We start from the raw sequence: 14597 nt of genomic DNA on the forward strand, positions 1-14597 counted from the left end.
TCTCAGCAACATGTAAAAAGCAGTTCTGTCAGGGTCTATGAAAAGGCTTTTTCCTTTGCTTTTGAATGGTGAAAACTATATAGCATGTCAGATCAATGAATGGACTAAACCAAAACAAAAGCAACTGAAACAAAGGGAAAAAATGATATATCCTATCAAGCCAGGAATAACGTTAAATTAGACCAAAAGCAGAATCTGGAGTAACCAGTAATAAAACAGAACATACACAACACTGGGAAACCTGCCATTGATATATTTTGTAGCACCGAATGTACAAAGGCTCAAGTATAAATTGTGCAGCTAGTAACTAGTTCATTGTACTTCCTCTGAGCTTTAAAAATATTTTCTTAAGCAGAACTAGCCAAAGAGTCTTCAAATACGTTTGTTTTGAGTACTGGTAATTCAATGCTAACACCAAACCCAGGTTAAAATAATACATTCACATATAGATCTGGAGATTATGTATGACATAATTTTCCATAGAAAATTATGATTGAGCGGAACATCAGGAATTTAACAAATCTGTTCTTCAGTCATTTTAGAAGTGAAATCTGACCAGAAAAGCTTTCTTTACGAACTAATCTTAAAAGACATTCATCTTTTTTCCCTACTTCCTGCAAAATTTCAGGAAAAAAAACCCACTGCTATTCTAAAGTGTGACTCCCTGGAGAAAATGTACATACAATGTTTGCAATTACTAGGAAAAGTCCACTGCAAATTGAATTTATTACTTTACTAGTGGAAATTCAGCAGCTGAACTAACAAAATCAGGTTGAGTGTTGATTCTTTTTAATAACTGCCTCTTATATCACTAAATTCTATGGCAGAAATAAATTTTATTTCATGTTACCTCTCTGTTCTGCCAATGCCAATGCAGGAAGCTCATAAATGTGAATCCTCAGGAGGCTTACACGCATCACTGAGAACAGTAAAATGAATGGTTACACATCTGCAGTCTGAACTTTGAGATGAATACAAGCAAATAGTGAATGTGCATTTTTCAAATGATTGCGCCCATTATTTTCCACTGACTCATGACTGTTGGCAGAAATGAATAATACATTTTAATATGCAGAGGTTCAACAATCACAAGTACAGAGAGTATGTATGTGTATATATCCATCTTCTTTGCATACATAATACACTAAAGCTATAGGTTTTCATCTGTTTTTTATACTTAAACATGAAATAATTTACAATGCAGAACTGTAAAATATATATAGAACACTGTATCAATCATGTGAAAGTACAAGTGCTGTTCAGCATTTCTGTAAATCCTTCATTAAACCTAGATTTGAGACCGAACCAAAGACTTACATGGATCAAGTCATGGTCACTTGGAACACTGAGAGACACAAAATGCTGTGTTACTTTATGTCAAGATTATCTGCAGTTTGCTTCATTATTTCAAAGAATATTAGTGACAAATTCAGTGCATTCCACAATAAAGCCAGTGCTTACACCCTTAAATTCAGGAGGCAGCTGCTAAACAAGGACTAGGAAATCAGCTGACCTGTGTCCTGAGGTATTTTACACAACCAGTACACTGCTAACATACACACAGAAAACACAGACCTGTAACTAACTTTCAGCAACATCGTCAAATAAGAAGGAATTAACTACGGTATTCCCTATCAGGCTTTGTAACATACCATATGCCACTTCTCAAGACATCAACCACTACATGTCCTGCATGGAAATACACAGAAAAAATGAAAATTCAACCAGTATATCCTAAATGGTGGCTGAAAGCGTAAAGCACATGTGTCACCTAGAACTACTCAAAGCAGCACAATACTTTACTGTCATTTACTACAACACTGTAACTGCTTTTTACATGTTAAAGTAAATAAACAACATAGAAGAAAATGTGTGTGTACACTGCCCTCATACTTACTTGAGCAAGACTTTGGAGATGTGCATTTGAGGAGAATTAAGCAGAACATTCAAGAAATTAATGGTTGAATACGGTTCCAAATCAACTCAAGAAGAAACTGATAAATAAAAATATCCATGATACTTTGATTTAACAACTTTTTACTCCAGGTACAATTTGAAAAGTACTGTGCTGTCAAAGCGCTCACAACTTCTAGTCTTTTGGCAAAGGCAATGAATATCAAACATCTGCAGGGCTGTTGTGAGTTCATGAACTACAGAAATAAAAAATATGCCTTCTTTTGGTAGCCTAGTTCTTATGTAAAAATCCAAAAATAATACACCCTAGTAACCACATCCAAAAGGAACCAGATACTTGGCCCCAAAGTAAGACAGAGCAACATAAGGCTTATGGCAACTACCACTACTAATGTAGGCTCCAGCACTTATGTTAGGATGAAATCAAGCATAGCAGAGCTCAGCCTTTCCAAATCATGCCTTGGTTTAGGGGGAGGTGGAGGATTCTGTGTCAACATCCTTAATAAAGCAGATGTGACTCATTGCACTCTGGTTTCAAACCATAAACTGAGGTTTCTCTTCTTTCTCTGAATTAGTGGCAGCAGCACTAGGGGCAGCAATCCTTCATAAGGGTTTGCTCAGTACAATAATTTAAAGTAAATTATATTATTTGATACTTAAGTTTTGTTACATGAATTCTGACTTTAGTTCCTCTTCTTAGTACTTTGCATCCTTATTCACCTTATCTTCTTCAGGTATCGATCATAGAAAAATATGGAACCAATTTAATCAGTATATCATCCCCATAAATCTTCCTGTGCTGCATTTTCTTCTTGCTGAAGAACACATTTAATTTATAAGTGTTGTTTCAATAAAACCAAGCAATTGAAAATATCTTTGTTTAACATAGTTTTAATGTTGAAAGCATCTGTTAGGTCATGTTAGGGTTTGAGGTTATTTTAATTATTATTATTTTTACACAGATGAGTAAAAGGAGTTTTTCAAACACTTCCTTGCATCTTTCTTTGTTCCATTTAAATTACTCAACCTAAATTCAGTAATAGTCCAGTTGAATTTCAACACCTTGTAGCCCCACAGCAGTCTGCTAAATTATTTCTAGAAATATCCTAAAAAGAATTAATGCCAAACACTGCTCTTAAGTTTGCAGCATTCAAATGCTGTACTTGAAGTCAGAAATTTTGAACTTGCCTTATTTATATTTCCCTGCCAAAATCCTGCACTCAGCCCCATGATGATTTTTTGCTTCATGTGAGCTTTAAAGTCAAGAGAAAACTCCTATGCAAGTAGATTCTCTGCTTCAAGGGTCAGAATATGCCAAGTGTATCCACCATTTGTGTGAAGCCTCTGCACTGTCCTGCTGTCTTGTGGGAGGCCTGTTTTCTCTGCAACCACTTTCCTGTGGATACAGTCTTCCAACTACACCCTTTTTTATTCTCTCCTTTTTTATTTTTGGGCTGTCAATTCCATCCTTTATGCCCTGAAACTGACTAGAACATCTAAGAGCTACACTCTAGCAAATTCTGATACTCCAAATGCCAAAGCTGAATTTTCCATTGACACAAGGTGAATTCCATTAGCAGTCAGGGCTGAGGGGCAGCAGAGGGTAACCAGCATTACACTTCAGTTTGGGATGTGAGCCAGCCTTATGCAGGGCATGTCACACAGAGCATATATCTGTGCACATGGTGCCCATGGACCAAAGGAACCAAACCTCATACTCAAAAAAACAAACTTTGAACTAAAAAACTCAGAACTCAGACTCCTTGTCACTCAGACCAACCCACTTTCATTTGACACTATGTGGTGAATAAAATAAATTTGACAAATACTATATGCATGTATTACAGGTTTTACTTTTACTATATTTATTTTTAAAGTAAAAAGCATGGAAAATAATTTTTTAAAATATTATCATTTCTACTGCAAACATCAACTTTCCTCTGACTTAGAAATGACACTTGACCACTGACATCTATGCAAATATTTTCATTCTGATAAAATTAAAATTAGGACAGTAGAGAAACCGTAGAGTTTTTCATACTTTATTCCATTGACATAGACTATGATGTTGTGTGCAAAACTTCTTAAAAATTAAACAGTGCAAACTACTGTAAATTTAAGCACTGTCAAAAATGAACCTTTTATTTCCATTATAGTTTAGTGGAAACTGGAATATTCAGGGAAAAACAACTACATTATTCCTGAGAGACATCTATGCCCCTGAAACCAGAATGCTGTCTTCTGAAACTGTCATTATTTTCTCATTTGAGAAACAGACTGCAACTGAAGGTCTGAAGCTATATAATGCTATTCTATACAGAATACTGCTATCCAATATCATTTGTTTGGAATGTTATGGGTAGCAGATACAACCAGCACTACTGTTCAGCTGTGTAGCTATTAGTGCTGTAATAAACTGTGGGATGAGGTGGCAGAAATGCCAAGTAGAAGTAGTACTATTATTTTAAGCTGAAATTTTGTAGTATCTTCAGAGATTCCTAAAACCCTTCATTAAAAAATAATGAAACTTTGTTAAAGAATGAACCTCACTACCTCACTACATCAAAACCCACACTGTTACAAACTTTAGGCATGAGCACATTTCTTTGCTTGTACTGACTTTGATGCAGGGACTAACTGAAGGATCCCACTTCAATGCTTTGCAAAAGGTGATCTGTCTCACACAAAGCACACCCAAACTACTCAGAAATATCAGGGGTGCATTTTCATTTCCTGTGTTCCACCATCCAGCATTTAACTAGTCTAAATTTATTTAAACTTTTAGATGGTCACAGCCCTATAGCAAGCAGAAGATATCCTCGTAGCTTTTTTTAGGGATACTCATCAGTAATGCCCAAGTGTTTCACAAAGACTCCTCAATTCATTCACAGTCTTACAGTATTACAGGATAGAATGCATTATTATCCCCATCCAGAGGCTGGAAACAAAGGGGCTTACAGGAAGCCACAAAAAAACAGAGCAGAAGGGCCAGAAAGACGCATGGGAGCACACAGGTGTTCCTGTGTATCTGTCCACATCCCCACACTGTACTGATCCCTGTCAGAAGTGGGAGGTGGCTCTCACTGCAGTTCACTTAGCCCATATACCCGACACCAAAAGGCTCAATAAACAGAACCTAAATAAGAAAGCACAATCTTTCCCGGCTACAGCCATGCCATGTTTTGGGTTGTGCTTAGCAGCATGCAAAGCCACCATCACTGAGCCAGATACACAGGCCTTGTGTGTATTAATTATAACAATGTTTCTTCTTTTCACAGTGCTGCACAGAACCACAAAACAGATGAGGACAGAAAGGAGTTCTGGAGATCATCCAGTCCAACCCCTTGCCCATGCCTCAGCTAGAGCCTGCTGCCCAGGACTGCATCCATGTGGCTGTCAAGTCTCTCCAAAGATGGAAAGAGACTCCACCAACTCTGAGAAACCAGCTCTTGGCCGCCGTGACCAACTGTTTCCTCAGCAAGGCTGAGGATGACATCAAGCTGACAGCGCAGCTGACACTCCTGAAGGGTGGGGTGTCATCCAAAGGGACCTGGACAGGCTCAAGATGAGGGCACATGGGCTCGAGATGAGGTTCAACAAGATCAAGTGCAAAGCGGTGCACCTGGATTGGGGCAATTCCCAGTATCAATCCAGGCTGGAGAATGAAGGGATTGAAAGCAGCCCTGTGAGAAGGACTTGAGGTGGGTGAGAGGCGGGACATGACCCAGCCATGGGCCACAGAGCCCACAGAGCTCACTCACAGCCCACAGAGCCAACCATGTCCTGGGCTGCATCCAAAGCAGGGTGGCCAGCAGGGTGAGGGAGGGGATTCTGCCCCTCTGCTCTGCTCTGGTGAGACCCCATTGCAGTGTCCAGCTCTGGGGTCCCACCACAGGAAGGGCATGGACCTTCTGTATCAAGCCCAGAAGGGGGCCATGAAGATGATAAAAAGGATAGAACATGTCTTCTGAGAGAATTGGGATTGTTCAGCTTGGAGAAGCCTCTGAGGAAACCTCATTGAAGAAGGCCTACAGCAAAGCTGGAGAGGCATTTTATACCATGATTTGTGGATATAAAACCAGAGGCAATCGTTTCAAACTAAAAAACACCCAGTTTAGTTTGGGTATTAGGAACAAATCCTAATTTGTGGGACTGGTGAGGCACTGGAATGGGTTGCCCAGAGAAGTGGTACATGTTCCACTCTCTGTCCCACACTCTGAACCTCACAGTTTGAAGGTGCTGGAGCTGTTTAACATAAAGAATTATTCTTTTCATAACAAAAATATTAGGCACCGTTTGATTGCCATATTACAAAAAGATGTTGCTAGTGTCAATTTGCAGTTCTCTACTGTATTTTCTTCTCATAAGTGAAAAGAATTAGATAATTTATTCAAGACCATGTGAGGCAGAAACCAGGCTTAGCTTGCATTCTTGTGCAGCATCCAGTGAACTAAGGCTGTTCTTCTTCCTCAGAAAGGTGTCAAGGACAGGAGTAAGAAACACTACTTTTAAAGAATTGTTTGATGAAAGATAAGAGAATATTTTATTTATTTCAGTTTAACCATTTATCTAGAAACAAAATATTTTCTTGGCAGACAAGTAAGCTGTAGAATTCCACCAGGCTGAAAAGCTCAGTTTCACCTTACTCCTCTACAGCATATCTCACATCACAGTAACAAACAAGAGTCTACTTTGTATTCCTCTTTGTCTGACAGTACTGATTTTATGTGAAATATTTTTTGGCATGAAAAAAAAATTCCACTAACTAATCCTTTTATGTTCTAATTTTTAAGCCATGTTTTCTCCCTTATCTTTGTTAAATAGCACAGAAAGTGCACAGTGCAAGAATTAGACACTTGACAGATATTTTCAGACTATATCCTTAGATACAGATCAGGTTTTTGGGTTTTTTTTGGTTGGTTGGTTGATTGGTTTTTAATGCAGAAAGAAAATCAATTTCTGCATAAAAAAAATTACTAAAATCTGATGTGCAACTATAGCTGTTGTCAAACTTTACTCACACAATATAGTACCTTCATAAGAAGGTTCACTGACTTCAAGCAGATGGAGTAACTTAACAATTAATCTGACAAACCAAAAATAACCTTTACTACATAAACTAAAAAAAAATCCCCACAAACCAAAACAAGAAATTCCTAGCAGTGCAAGGATCTTCCTTGAAACGTTGAAAAAACATACACAATCCTTCTGTTAAAAATAATTCCAAATCCTTTTAACAGAGTTGGATTGTGTTTTATATATTATAGTGACCTTACTGTTATTGCTGATATTTCTTATCATTTATATAATTTCACTTTTTTTCCCTCCATAATTGTGCTCTAGATTCAATGTTTTGATACAGAACATTTTAAAATGCTCACTTTCTAACATAGCTCCTTTAACCTGGTCTCTCATCTGGATTTTAACACTTGCAAAAATGTATGGCCTGTATATGATGGTTCTTTAAGGCTGAACTTAACAATCAAATTTGGAATAGGGACTATAAAATTAATTTTTGGAGTGGAAATTTGCCAGAAGTCTGACACTCTTCTGCCCTTCCTATAATTCCTTACAGAGGGGAATTAAATAGTGAGACAATCAGTTAAACTCCATAGAAAAGCAGACTATGTCAGTATAAAGAATAATGGATATGCACCCAGACGCAGAGCATCCCCCAGTGATGCTGCAGGAGGCATGAAGTGGGCATGCAGTCCTGAGTTTATGTCAGCACGTGTAGCCATATCCAAAAGAGTGCAAATCTAGAGAGGACAGTTAAAAATAGCAGTGGAGACAGATGAAAGCAGACTTCAACATGGTTTAATAATCTGTCCAGAAGGCTTGGAAAGCCCTCTCTTAAGTCTAGGCTGGCATGTCTTCACATCACATACAGATCAAAGCAATTACAGAGCTGTCTGCATGTCCTGCAATCACACTACTCGACTGCAGTGTAGACACATCCAGAAATAGTGCTACTGTAGATATGTTCATCTAAAAACTGCATTTGCAAAAAGAAAAGCCTGGAAGCATACTGTAAAGCATATGGGACCTGATGAGGAACATACGCAGGAGAGAGCGTCCATTTTGCTAAATTCCATTAGCTGGAATTGTGGAGAACTTCCCTTAATACTCCCTACCATGTGTTGGTTGGCCTCTCCTGTGGGGATTTACAGAGTCAGGCCAGATTAACCTGAACCTTCAAGGACAGCAATTCACTCAGCTTTACTGTCTACAGAAGGGACACCATACACTCAACAGGCAGCTGGGAGAAACCTTGTGACATGTAAACAGCACTGATTCCTCTCCATTCCAAAGCAGCGCCAGAGCTGGGTTCTGAACCCTTAACCCAAGCAGGCACATTAGCTATCTACTGACTCAACGACAGTAATTTCAGAAGAACATCAAGACACCAATGCCTTTATCTATTAGTGCTGCCAACAAGGGCGGAACTTACTGTGATGCAGAAACCCAGAGCTGATAAAATCCTTCAAATTCAGGACCTCCTCTCCTCCAACAGCGGTTCACTGCATGGCAGCAACACTACAACTACTCCACTGGCTCTAGCCTCTACTGGCTACAAAAAACAAACCATGACATCCTCTCAAGGATGGTTTACTATCTTTTGTCCAGCAAATGACCAAAGGGATCCACGTGTGTTCTTAAACTGACTGCACAGTGAATGATTCACTCTGAGGAGATTTTGTGTGCATTTTGCTAAATCACAACCAGAAGTTAAGAAGGAATGCAGTTTTTCAGCATATTTTGCTGCCTTACCGGGAGAGTATAAAGACACACAAGAACTAATGTTGACTCAGACAATTAAAGACTTGGGAGGAATTGGATCACAGCAGCAGGGATTACATACAGGCCAATTTACCATGGGAAGAAGCAAGCTAGTAAAATACATAAAGTTTTGGGTGCAGGGATAAGCAAAGCATTCTGCTGCCTGTCTCTTTGCGGAAACCCTGAGCACGTGCACAGTTGAACTCCAATTAGTTGTCTGGACCTGAGCATCTCAGCACTCAAACACAGCAAAACCTCCAGTCACCAGGCAGCACCATTCCAGCAGATTCCACCAGTCCAACTGGGAGAAGCTACTGACTCCATTGAAGAGATGCCCTGCAGACACCTTGACAAATTATAAGGCTGGGCAATCACCATCCATATGAAGCATAACAAGCGCAAGAGCCATGCTCTGCACCTGGAACAGGGCACTCCTGGCTGTAAGGACAGACTGAGAGGCTGGAGAAGGAATGAAAGGTCCCATGGAAGAGGATCTGGTGGTCTGGATCAAGAGCAAGTTGACTATGAGTCAACAGTATGCTCTGGCAGCCAAAAGGTCCAACTGTATCCTGGGGTGCATCAAGAACATGGAAGAATTCCTCTGCCTTATAAATGTGAATTTATAAGAACTGCTCTCAGTTCTTGTCAACAAAAGAGCAACACCCCACATCCTAGGGTGCATCAGGCACAGCATCACCAGACTGGCAAGGGAGGGGATTGTTCCTCTCTGCTCTGCTCTGGGGCAGCCTCACCTCAAGTACTGGCGGCAATTTTGGGTGTCATAACACAAAAAAGACATCGAGCTGTTAGAGAGGGTCCAAAGGAGGGTAATAAGGACGGTGAAGGGCCTTGGGGTGAAGCTGCGTGAGGAGTGGCTGAGGTGACTTGGTCTGTTCAGCCTGAAGAAGGGGAGACTGAGGGGAGACCTCACTGCAGTTACAGCTTCCTTGTGAGGGGAAGAGGAGGGGCAGGCACTGAGCTCTTCTCTGTGGTGGCAGTGATAGGGCCCAAGGAAATGGCCTGAAGTTGTGTTAGGGGAAGTGTAGACTGGATATTAGGAAAAAGTTCTTCACACAGAGGGTGAAGGTTCTTCACCCAGGGAAGCAGTCACACCACCAAGCCTGTCAGAGTTTCAATGTTAATGAGAAGCAAATAATTAATTATGTAAGTGTAACTCACTTTCCTGGTGATTCCATTCAGTAACTCAAGGTAAATTTTTGGCCATGTCCTAGCAACAACCACAAATATTGTGCTTTATCCAGACCTCAGCAAATGAGTTTGCAAAATGGTAATACCCTAGACATTAACATAATTTGGACACATAACTGAAGACTCTTTCCATGTAACAAGAGGAGAAATGAGTACACATACTTAGCACAGTAGAATGTGGGTCAGGGAAAACAACACAGCTTCTTTACCTTACTAGCACTCTTCTGCTTCTGTGTGCAGTATATTTCCGAGATATATTTTGCTTAATTTTGTTTGGCCCTTTTTTTTTGTTTGCTTTTAAAAGCATCTTGGAGACAGCTTTTACAAATATTCAAATAAGTGTCTCAACAGGCTGATAACTTCAGTATTTAAAATCTTGAGCCCATTCAAAAGCAGCTCATGGGATCTTCATAAATTTACTACTGTGACTCAACTGGAACTGACAGCATAGCATACAAAAGGCAGAATATTCATATCTGAATTTTAGTTAAAGAGAACATGAGGAATGTACATGCATACATAAGCAGTTGAAGGTATTTCCTAATTCTATAAGAAAAAGAGGCCAGTCAGTATGGCAAGATCCTGCAAAAGAACTACATGGATGAATAACCTGTAGAGAACCACAGCTCCAAATCACAATCTCATGCATGCCCCTGTCATGCACATCACAGATTCACAGAATGGCAGGGGTTGGAAGAGAACTCTGGAGATCATTGAATCCAATCCTCCAATAAAGCAGGCTCACCCACAGCAGGCTGCACAGGATCATGTCCAGGCTGGTCCAGGAAAGAGACTTCCCAACCTCTCTGGGCAGCCTGTTCCAAGAAAGCTATGCAGCACAGCCTGATTTTTAGTCACAGATGTAAACAAGTTGGTTAAAATAGGGGGGGTTGAAGGGAAGTGCTAAGTTCCTGATTAGAATTTCATTTTAAAAGGAAAGCTCCAGATTGATTCAGTAACAATAAAACAGAAGGGGAAAGAAGGGGGAGGATTTATATATAAAAAGAGGTCATGTAGTACACTGTATTGAGTTTAAAAGATAAGTTAGACAATGTTTTTTTATCTGGTATAAACAAAAATAATGCCAGCAGTCTGACTGCAAACAAGAACTGAGGAGGAAATTAAACCAAAAAGGAAATGATTACGGTAAACCTCACAAACCTATGCTATGTTTTAACCAGAAAAAATACACTTTCAAGCACTGCTTTGTAATTCTTTATGAAGTGCAAATCAGCCATATTCATATTCAAAATAAGCTTTTGTAAAGACTCCTTAACACACAAGAAAACACACCTAATGAAGGATTGCCCCAACTGCCAAATTGTGGCAGCTGAATCGTACTTTTCTTTGATAACTCTAAGACCTTCAGACCTCTGAATCACTTGGTGCTTTATTGTAAAAGATGAAATCACAGTTCCACCTTAGACAGGTACAATATTTCTACCACAAAAATTAATTAATTATTTCCCCCCCTCTGTTTAGAACTCTCTTAGGGACTTAAATCAATAAAGTATCTGATGCATATGTTCTACCTTCTTGTTTCCAATGGTTCCATTGCGCATATAAATCTATTGTAGAACCACATTTGCATTTAAAGAGAAATTCCCTTGTGTTTACTATGCACCTGCTTCATGTAAGCCTATCTTTTCTACCTCCTTTGAGAAACAACAGATCTGCCAGAAAAACAGGGAGCTCAGACACAACGCTACTCCAAGTCCTCTTGCCAATTATCTAAGCACCATTTCCTTCAGTTTAGTTTAGTTATGGTCCTATTCAGACAAGAGTTGAAAAGAATTACTATTTGCCCTTCCAAAATCCAATGTTTCTCAACTTTTTCTAACATATTTTTCATTTTGACAGTGATCATACAGATTTCAACAGTAAAAAAACACTGTATTTGCTAAGCAACACAGAGTAAAGCACTGGCAAATAGATCACTTACAGACTAACACAAAAATATAAACTTTACTTGGCATTAATTTTAATTGGCATAAGGAAGGATGAGAATATTCTCCTCGTGACATCTACCTGAAAAGAGATGCAGGTTTATTCTAAAATTGAAATTAAAAAATAATTGTTCCATGCCTCCTTAGTCATGATTCATGGGCTGCTGCTGGAGCTTCACGCACACAATCAGAGACAGACAAGGGTGCAGATAAAGCTTTGTTACACACCTCATCTAGTCAGCTGAAGCATTTAAACACCAGATGAGGGACATAACTGGCTGCATCCCACAAGACTGCTGAACTACATCTTTGTGCTCATGAGGTGCAGCATCACCACTTCAAGGCACCAAACTATGTCACAAGGACCATCATCCCTGCACCAGAGTCAACAGGACTTTTGTGCTGCTTTCTGTGACAGATGAGCCACCCCACGGGGCTGCCTCTAGCTGTCTGCTCCCCGTTTCTTGCTGGCATATCCGGCACGTGGAGGCAGCACTACTTGTGTGTCTCCATTTCAGAAGAGAGAAGCTACAGCAGCTGCAGCGGGGCTGTCATGCTTCCCCCTTCCTGCTTCTAATCAGACAAGCATCCGAGGACGGAGCTGCTGAGGAATTAGGTACAGGTCCGAGACATCCTGGAAGAGCACTGTGAGAAAGAGAGCTGTGCCAATGCAGGTGGTATTCCACCTCAGGTGTGTGTGGGATGAACACTTCTTGCACCTATGGAGTCCAGATAGGAACAGATTTCAGCTGCCAAGAAAAATGGACAATTGGGAAGCAGAGGAACACTTCATAGTTTTTCAAGCTCTGTTGATGCCCAGTCAAGAAACAGTTACAAAATACCTAATATTTGGCATCGTGGTTTTGCGATTACAAAAAAAGTGACTTATCACTGATTAACAGTACTCTGTGAAGGGACTAAATCTTCAAGGGTACCTTCAGTCACCTAGTCCAAGCAGTCTAATTTTACATGCAGCTCTTCGTAAACATGGAAGCTGGCCCCAAAGAACTCATGACATACTTACTTTCCATGTTGCTGTCATTACAGAAAGAGATATTAAGACGAGCAGCTTCTAGCTAATGTATCCTACTATCTTCTGCAGAACTTCCTTACTCGAAAGACTATCCAGCTCCTTGTTCCAAAATGACACTTTAAAAGCATTTTGAGTAGCCTGCACTGGACTGCTTGCTCAAAAAAGAAGGAAATTTTTTTTAACCGGTCTCCTTGAATTTCGAGGTTAACTCTACACTGGGCCAATACTCTGATGCAGTTTTCTTTTAGTCACTTTTTCTACAAGCTGCAAGTCACACACGTGCTTTCCGCAGCCCACTGAATCAGTGACACAGACCAGAAATCACAAAGACCTGAAAAGTAAGTGAATTGCCAGTTAAGACAGTGTAAGTGACTGTATTCAGCAAAATACAGTCTGCAGGCCTGTCTGCACAAGTCAAGCTTTATACCACATACCCCTTACAAAGGGAGCCTTTTCATTACAGGCAAATTGCCTATAGTGATGAGGCAAATGTCTCTTTGACTACTGAACAGGTCAAATTCTAATGGTTTCTTTCAGATGAAAAGTGCTTCTCATTTTGTTTGAACTACCTCTTGAGCCTACCCCAAGCCTGTTCCTGGAACCAGTTTTTCAGCTTACCTGCCAGTTCTTCAAAATATGGCTCCAGTATTCCACACGGCATATTTGCAGGCTTAGCAATCTGAAGACTGAAGTGGTTTACCAAGTTCATCAACCATGAGCTCACACATGAGCGAGCTGCAGAGGATTTTAGGGTGAAGAATCTCATGTTTATGGGTGGTATTAAGGCAACAGGTCATGCTTTTTATGGCTTGCTGGAAGCACATGCAGTGCACATAACTCCTAAATTCAGTAAGGGCAGGACACCATTAAAAGTCTGCTACAGCATGTTACACAAGGCTAAATGCATGCACACCATTCAAGATAATTTCTGGCTGCAGGACCAGTGCTATTTGCACAAAATATAAAATTATTTTGATTTCCCAGTGGTATGATTGTATATCTTTCTTCAGCCATTTAAATAATAGAAAAGGGTCCAACAGTCAAGTGATTTGCTTCAGAATTATTTTTTTAAACATTTTTTTCAGCTACCTTTTGCTGGTGAAATGCTGAGGTATAAAACGAGGCTAAGATGCTAAGATTTTCCATGGAAAACACAGGCACTAGCAGTTTTTTGCTGGGTTTTGGGGTGAGGGGACTTCTCGAGGACCAGTTGTGACTGATTAATATCTCTGTAACAGATGTGGCTTTAAGCCAACCATCTTCTTTATATATCCAGTACCATCGGAACCTGATCCTCGAGCTCTTCTTAATATAAATTACATCTGCTCACATAAAGCACTCATTGATGCAGGTAGGAAAAAGGTTTGATCCCCGCTGCTGCACAAACACGATTTTGGACTGACCCAAGTATAAGCCTTGGAGCATGTTTCTACCAGACTTGGCATTTGTTTCCCCACAGTTACAAACATGCAACTCCTACTTGATTTTCTTCCAGATTTCGGCTTGCCCGGCGGGACAGGAGGGTGCCGACGGCGGGGTGCCCGCCCGGGCTCCCGGCTCCGAGCAGAGCAGCGGCAGATCCGCGCTGGAGGCGAGTGTCACTGCGCGACCCGGGCTTCGCGGCGGCACTTCGCGCGGCTGACATCACGTACGTGCTCAGCCCCAGCGAAACCCCCCGCGCTCAGCCCTGATTTCATGCGGAAAGCACTTCCCCG

The 14597-nt window shown here is 40.4% G+C and overlaps 1 protein-coding gene across 1 annotated transcript in view; it reads right to left on the reverse strand.

The window, feature by feature from the left end:
- SNCAIP (synuclein alpha interacting protein) overlaps positions 1-14412 on the reverse strand; it is an 88369-nt gene extending 73957 nt beyond the window's left edge. The window contains 1 exon segment of the mRNA XM_031061237.1: positions 14363-14412. The gene's annotated coding sequence lies outside the window, so the exon portion shown is untranslated.
- Positions 14413-14597: the final 185 nt, after the last annotated feature.

This window comes from Geospiza fortis, unplaced genomic scaffold, assembly GCF_000277835.1.
Source record: "Geospiza fortis unplaced genomic scaffold, GeoFor_1.0 scaffold44, whole genome shotgun sequence".
Taxonomy (NCBI): Eukaryota; Metazoa; Chordata; class Aves; order Passeriformes; family Thraupidae; genus Geospiza; species Geospiza fortis.